This window comes from Gekko japonicus, unplaced genomic scaffold (assembly GCF_001447785.1).
Source record: "Gekko japonicus isolate JY-2015 unplaced genomic scaffold, Gekko_japonicus_V1.1 scaffold507, whole genome shotgun sequence".
Classification (NCBI taxonomy): Eukaryota; Metazoa; Chordata; class Lepidosauria; order Squamata; family Gekkonidae; genus Gekko; species Gekko japonicus.
This window is the reverse complement of record NW_015172020.1, coordinates 88,914-95,498: the sequence shown is the minus strand read 5'-3', so window position 1 is coordinate 95,498 and position 6,585 is coordinate 88,914.

The window sequence follows — 6,585 nt, the reverse complement described above, 5'->3', positions numbered from 1 at the left end:
GGTTTTACTGCAGAATGGGGGGGGGGAACCTGGATTAAAAAGAAGGTTGAATTCGATTTTCAGAATTGCTTGGAGGCGAATGCAGTGAACATAGATTAAAAGGAGAGGGCGGAAAGGGCCAATATGCTTGTGCGGAGGTTAAAATTGCAGAGACTGTACATAGATAGAAGGGAGTAGCAACAGGTCTAAAGAACAATTGATATAATGACAGCAAAGTCAAGCAAAGAAATCTGGGGAGGGGCAGGGAATAAACTAGCGAGCTAGCGAAATATTGCAATTTTTTTTTTATTTATTTTTTTTTTTAAATCTGCCTCTGTGAAGTTTGCTCTGATCTGCTCATCAAGTGATAAGTTAAAATGGTGCGGGTGTTCCATGGATAGAAGACACCCAGTTTGATTTCTCCTGTCATGCCTTAGAACATTTAAATAGTGCCGCAAAGGTCCAGCAAGGGAAACAGATGGCGAGGAACGAAGAGAAGGCGCAGCCTGGATCTCCACATGTCAGAAACAAGACAAGGCATTTTTCGTAGTGGGAGGATTTGCCTTCTTGCTTTCTCTGCCCATCAAGATTTAAAACATGCACAAAAGTTTCCATATGTTTGCTACCATATTAGTTAAAACACTTAAATAGGGCAGAGGACTATACACTCCAACTGTCGCTGTATAACCAGGAGCAATCTCTATTTTCTGATACTTGTTCCTGATAAAACCCTATCACTGTCTTACTTTTGGAGCTGGCTGGCCTGCAGCCAGGATTTTGTGGCTGGGGGCTGCCATTATTTACCATAATGAAGGGGTGGGACATGCCCCTCTCCCATCTTGCAAGATTTAAAAGGCCCTTCAGCTGATCAGTGGCCCAAAGATCAGCTGGAGGGCCCCTCTAAATCTTGCAGAAGAGAGGGAGAGGGGCGCACGCCACCCCCCACTTCTTCTCAAAAGGATCCCTTTAAATGCATTTGGGAAGAAGGGGGGCCCTTTAAGGAAGGGGGCAGGCCTTTTAAGGAAGGGGGCAGAGCCCCCAATGGCCCCACCGTAGCTACAGGCCAAGTGGGGGGGGGGGTTTAAAATCTTGGTCGTATGCATGCTTGTGTACCAGGATTCTTCTGATTTTGATCACCTTTCCTAGGCATTACATTTCTGACAGATGCATCATGTCTCCAGAAGGTATATAAGTCCAGTTTTCTCCCTGCTGGGTTGGCTGGAGTGCTCATAGGAACTGTATCACTCCAGACTTGTTCCATCTGGCAGGTTTGGGGCCTCTATCCCTTAGGGACCTCCTATTGCCATATGAACCTACTCTTCTGAGGCACTGCTTTGGGTGCCCCCATTATGGAAGGCTAGACACAGGCCGTGTTCCCTCTAAGCTGAGTTAGTGTGAGCTAGCTCAGTCTTTTAGCCTCCAACTCACAGATTTTTGTCTTCGCTCAGGAAGGACGGCTCCAGAGCAAACTGATTTATGCAGTCACCAAATTGCTCGCTCACAACTTTAAGGCCCGTAGCTCACAAAGTAGAATTTTTGCTCACAAGACTCCACAGCTTAGAGGGAACAAAATGACAAACCAAGGAAGGGCCATCTTGGTCACGACACCAAGACTGTGAAATTCCTTCCCCAGGGAGATTTGTCGGTCCCCCTTGATCATTGTCTTCTGCTAGCAGGTGAAGACATTCCTGTTTGTCTTGCTTTCCCTTATTGAATCTCCTTCTGGTTTGTTTTAATTGCTGTTTTTACATATGGACTGTTTTTAAAGTTGATTTTAATATCTTTGTCACACCTTGTGGGCCCTAATTGGGCAGAAAGGGGACTACAAATGTTTTAAATAAATAATACATAAAATATTTTTTTTCCGTTGCAAGGGATTTACTTTAATAACCGTAACTTCCATAACTGCCAGATTAGACTACTGTAATGTGCTCTACATGGGACTGCCCATGGTGAGAAAGATGGTGGCCACCTTGTGGTACGTGTGGCATGCTGGATGTCTGTGACCCGCTATTACGATATTAGGTAAGGCAGCTTTATTTCAGCAGTCCCGTGACAATGAAAATGACCTGCGACCTGAAACTTTGTGCTGGGGTTGGGATCTCATTGTTGGCACATCGATTGGCTCGGGTACTGATTTTGTCTGGCAATTAAGAGTTTATTGGGGTGTGGATGTATTTGGGGGAGATTGCTTGCACAGTTTGTCATGTTTATTTATTTATTTAAATTTCTACCCCCGCCCTCCCCACGAATGGGCTCAGGGCGGCTAACAAACAGGGGCACCATGTGCCAATACATAAAAACCGAATAAAACAGGGTAAAACAGAATAAATGCCCAAAAATTACATAAAGTGCTCAATGCTGTTACTCTTGAATTAAGACAAGATGGTGTCCAGTAGATGTTGCCTCCATCCCAGTACAACGGTACTGATCCGCTGCGCCACTTAAGTTCGATCGTCATAGGGCCGCTCTGTTCCCAGTTATCAGCCGGGCTCATTGGTAGTGGTAGTAGTGGTAATAGTGGCGGCTCCTAGTCGAAAGCCTGGTGGAAGAGCTCCGTCTTGCAGGTCCTGCAGAACTGTACAATAAGGCAATGTTGCTTTATTGCTGATATTTTTTTTATTCTTTAGTTTACAGGTGGTTTTCTTGTTAAGGTAAAGGTAAAAGTTCCCTTGCTCGAAAGCCAGTCGAGTCCGACTCTAGGGTTGCGGTGCTCATCTCCGTTTCAAAGCCGAAGAGCCAGTGCTATCCGAAGACGTTTCCGTGGTCATGTGGCCGGCATGACTAAACACCAAGGCGCACGGAACGCTGTTACCTTCCCACCAAAGTGGTACCTATTTATCTACTTGCAATTTCTTGCTTTCGAACTGCTAGGTTGGCAGGAGCTGGAACGAGAGACAGGAGCTCACTCCGTCATGCAGCACACTCGGGTCTCGAATGGCTGAACTATGGACCTTCCACAGCCTGCAGTTCAGCGTCTTAACCACCTGAGCCACCGCAGCTCCAGGTTTTCTTGTTAGCTGCTTCATGTAAAGAAGAAGCAGGATATTTAAACTAACAAGCAGGAATATGGCTCTCTACCTGCAGTGTAAAGTGGTATGATCCACTCTACCACCTCGGGGCTCTGCCGTTTGCCATTTCATTTTGCTGCATGCATAGATCTATCTGTCTTGGAGGAAAGGTGACATGGGATAGCCTGGTCTCGTCAGACCTCGGAAGCTAAGCAGAGTCGGTACATGGCAGGTGGACCTCCAAAGAAGACTCTGCAGAGAAAGGCCATGGCAAACCACCTCTGCTTCTCACCTGCCCGGGAAGCCCCTGGCTGGGCTCACCAAAAGTCAGCTGCTACTTGACAGCACTTTACACACATACATCTATCCAGCTGGGCTCCTGGTTGAAGTGAAATATTTGAATCAGGGACTTTGGGGGGGGGGGAACCCCACAGGTATAATGCTACTCCAGCTATTATAAACCAAGCCAGTTTTCATGGAGAAACAATGCTGCTTAGCCTCTGTTCAACCCCAGTAAAGACAAACAGGAACATTCAAATGGAATGCTTATTCAGAATCAGAGTCAGGGCTATTTTTGGGCAGGAACGCACAGGAACGGAGTTCCGGCTGGCTCCCAAGTTGGCCACGCCCAGCAGGAACTCATTAGCATAATAGGCCACACCCAGCAGCAGAAACTCATTAGGATTGGCTACATTAGGGGTGTGTGGCCTAACATGCAAAGGAGTTCCTGCTACAAAAAAGGCCCTGGGTTTTGACAACAAACAAGGTAAACAGAATAACAAGCAAACTTCTGGTAACATGGGGGTGCGGCCTAATGTGCTAATGAGCTGTGCTGTCAGGGGTGTGGCCTGGTATGCTAATGAGTTCCTGCTGTTGGGTGTGGCCTATTATGCTAATGAGTTCCTGCTGGGCTTTTTCTACAAAAGGAGCCCTGATAGAGTAAAAGTTACCCATTTGTAGGTTTCATCAGATATGGGATGCTACCAAATTTCTCATCCCCACTCTTTTGAGTAGAAAATCCCCATTTTCTTTTTCCTTTTCTGTTATGCAAAGCAACCGCATGGATCTTTTATTTTTATACCATTTCCTTTTCACTTGTGCCAGTTTCCCCCATTGGACGCAGTTTTAATGTTGCATTCCATTCAATGGCATATCAACGGTATATAACTTATGTGCAAGATAACGGGAGTTTTAAAAGTGGCATGAAGCAGCATTAAAATGGCGCAAACTTGGAATAAACAAACCAGGAAAACCAGCAACGAAAGCAGGCGAAATGAAAGTGTCCACATTGCTAATGTCCAAGAATAAAAAGGAAAAAGAAAGCGCTTCATTGTAGCTCTCAGCTCCTCCCGCAGTTCGCTGCATCCAAGACCCACCGCAAGCACACCCACATTCCCCAAAGAGTGTGAAGAATTCAGACAGGAGCAGATGACAGTCGGCTTGTCTGGGGTTGCATCTCTCCTGGCCTCTCATACATTCACGCCCACAATCCTCCCCACAACAGCTTCATTTTTAAAAATCTGGCACGGTTCCTTACCCACATGCAAGCAAACACACAGAGTTCTGGTTGTGTCTTCTTTCAGCACATGATTTATAAGTGTGATAAGCACATTGGGCCGTATTTTTATCTAAAGATATGTGCAACCAAATATCCTGCAGGAAGCGGGCCGAAGTAAATTGAGGTTCATCCCTCAGCATATCTTCTTTCAGGCCGGAAAATTTTCCAGGAAGATTTTAAAATTTCTTTTTAGAGATTGTGTGTGTGCGTGTATGTGTGCGTCTGGGCAAAAGTTTGTCAACCATAATTTTTACGAAGATGACAATTGAACAGGCCATCTGGTAAGAATTAATTTATGCCTTTCTACATTTTAAACAACCTGGCTATTTTTACTCTCTTCATCCTCTCTGAGGGAGAGCAACGTAATGAAGCATGAGCTGGAAGTGGGCCACACCTCAGCTGGAAAATGTCAAATTCTATCATGCAGCCTTCCAAAACATAAATCATAGCTGGGCCTTTTTGAAAAGGTACAGAAGTATTGAAATGACATCGGAAGGGTTACAAGGAAGTGTGTCTCATGATGGCAGCGAGGCGCGGATGGCTGGATCAAAACAGTTCAAAGGTTGCTGAGAGCACTTGATGAGAGGCAATACGGTGTAGGGGTTAGGGAGTTGGGCTTGGGTGAGGGGACGTCGGATGGGGAGAGCTAGGCCCACATCTGCCTCTCAACCACGAAGCTCCTGTGTGACCTTGGACCAGTCAGTCTCTCTCAGCCTAACTTACCTCACATAGTTACTGTGAGGGGGGAAAGCGCTATCATCCCAACTATGAGCTCCTTGAAGGAAAGGTAGGATATAAATGTGATGAATGAATGCTGCAGGATTAGACTGTGGGCTTCTCAGAGAAAGCTGATTTATACAGAGCTGCAAGTTTGAGACAGTGTCTTCGGTAGGTGAATCAGCTAACAGTGTGGGCTACAGTCCTAGAAAGCCAGATAGAGGTAGGGGGGTGAAAAATGAGCGCATAGCTAGAGGTCTTTTGAAAGTCTGTACGGCATCTAATCATTTGGAGATATAGGCAATTGATTTTTTTTATTTATTTAACTCTTATTGCGTCTCCTTATCATTTTTTACCTCACCTTTCCACCGATGAGGATTGCAAAGTCCATGGCAAAACAGCCATTAAAGTAACAAAGCGATTTAGAAATAGGATAATAAAGCATCAAAAGCAACCCATCTGGCTACACAAACGGGAGGTGCAAAAGAACTGGTATTATGGCCTTGCTCTCACTGAGGTGTTTACGATGGCAGGTGGCCCCCCCATGCCTGAATGCTCTGGCATACAAATAACTACCTGCACCTAGAAAGCTAGAAATCAGGGGCAAGTGCTGTAGCCAAGCCTTCCCCCTGATATGAGACTTTTCTATATGTAAGGAATGTGTTTATTTGGATATTTCCATCCTGTTAGCCCCTCACCCAAAACCCTGAAGTACTACAGGCCAGGTACAAAGAGAAATTATTCTTTCCAGACATCCCAGACAGGTGGAATTTTGATAAATTCAAAGGCTGACTTTCCCCCCACCTAGAATTGCCAACCTCCAGATGGTGGCTGAAGATCTCCTGGGATTACAGTTGGTCTCCAGGCAACAGAGTTCACCTGGAGAAAATGGTCACTTTGGAAGGTGGACTCTATGGCCTTATTCTCCATTGAAGTCCCCCCCCTCCAAACCCTGTTCTCCTCAGGCACCCACACACCCCAAATCTCCAAGTATTTTCCAGTCCAGAACTGGCAATCCTCCACCCACCCCAAGTCACCAAGGAACACGCTTTGTTAGCTATGGAAGGACTTTCTGAAATGTTTCTGTTGAAAACCAGCTTGCCTGTACACTCCGATAACCAGGGCTATACACACACACCCCAAATCTCCAAGTATTTTCCGGTCCAGAACTGGCAATCCTCCACCCACCCCAAGTCACCAAGGAACACGCTTTGTTAGCTATGGAAGGACTTTCTGAAATGTTTCTGTTGAAAACCAGCTTGCCTGTACACTCCGATAACTGACTGCAGTACAAATGTTCCAAAAGCCTACAGTTTAATG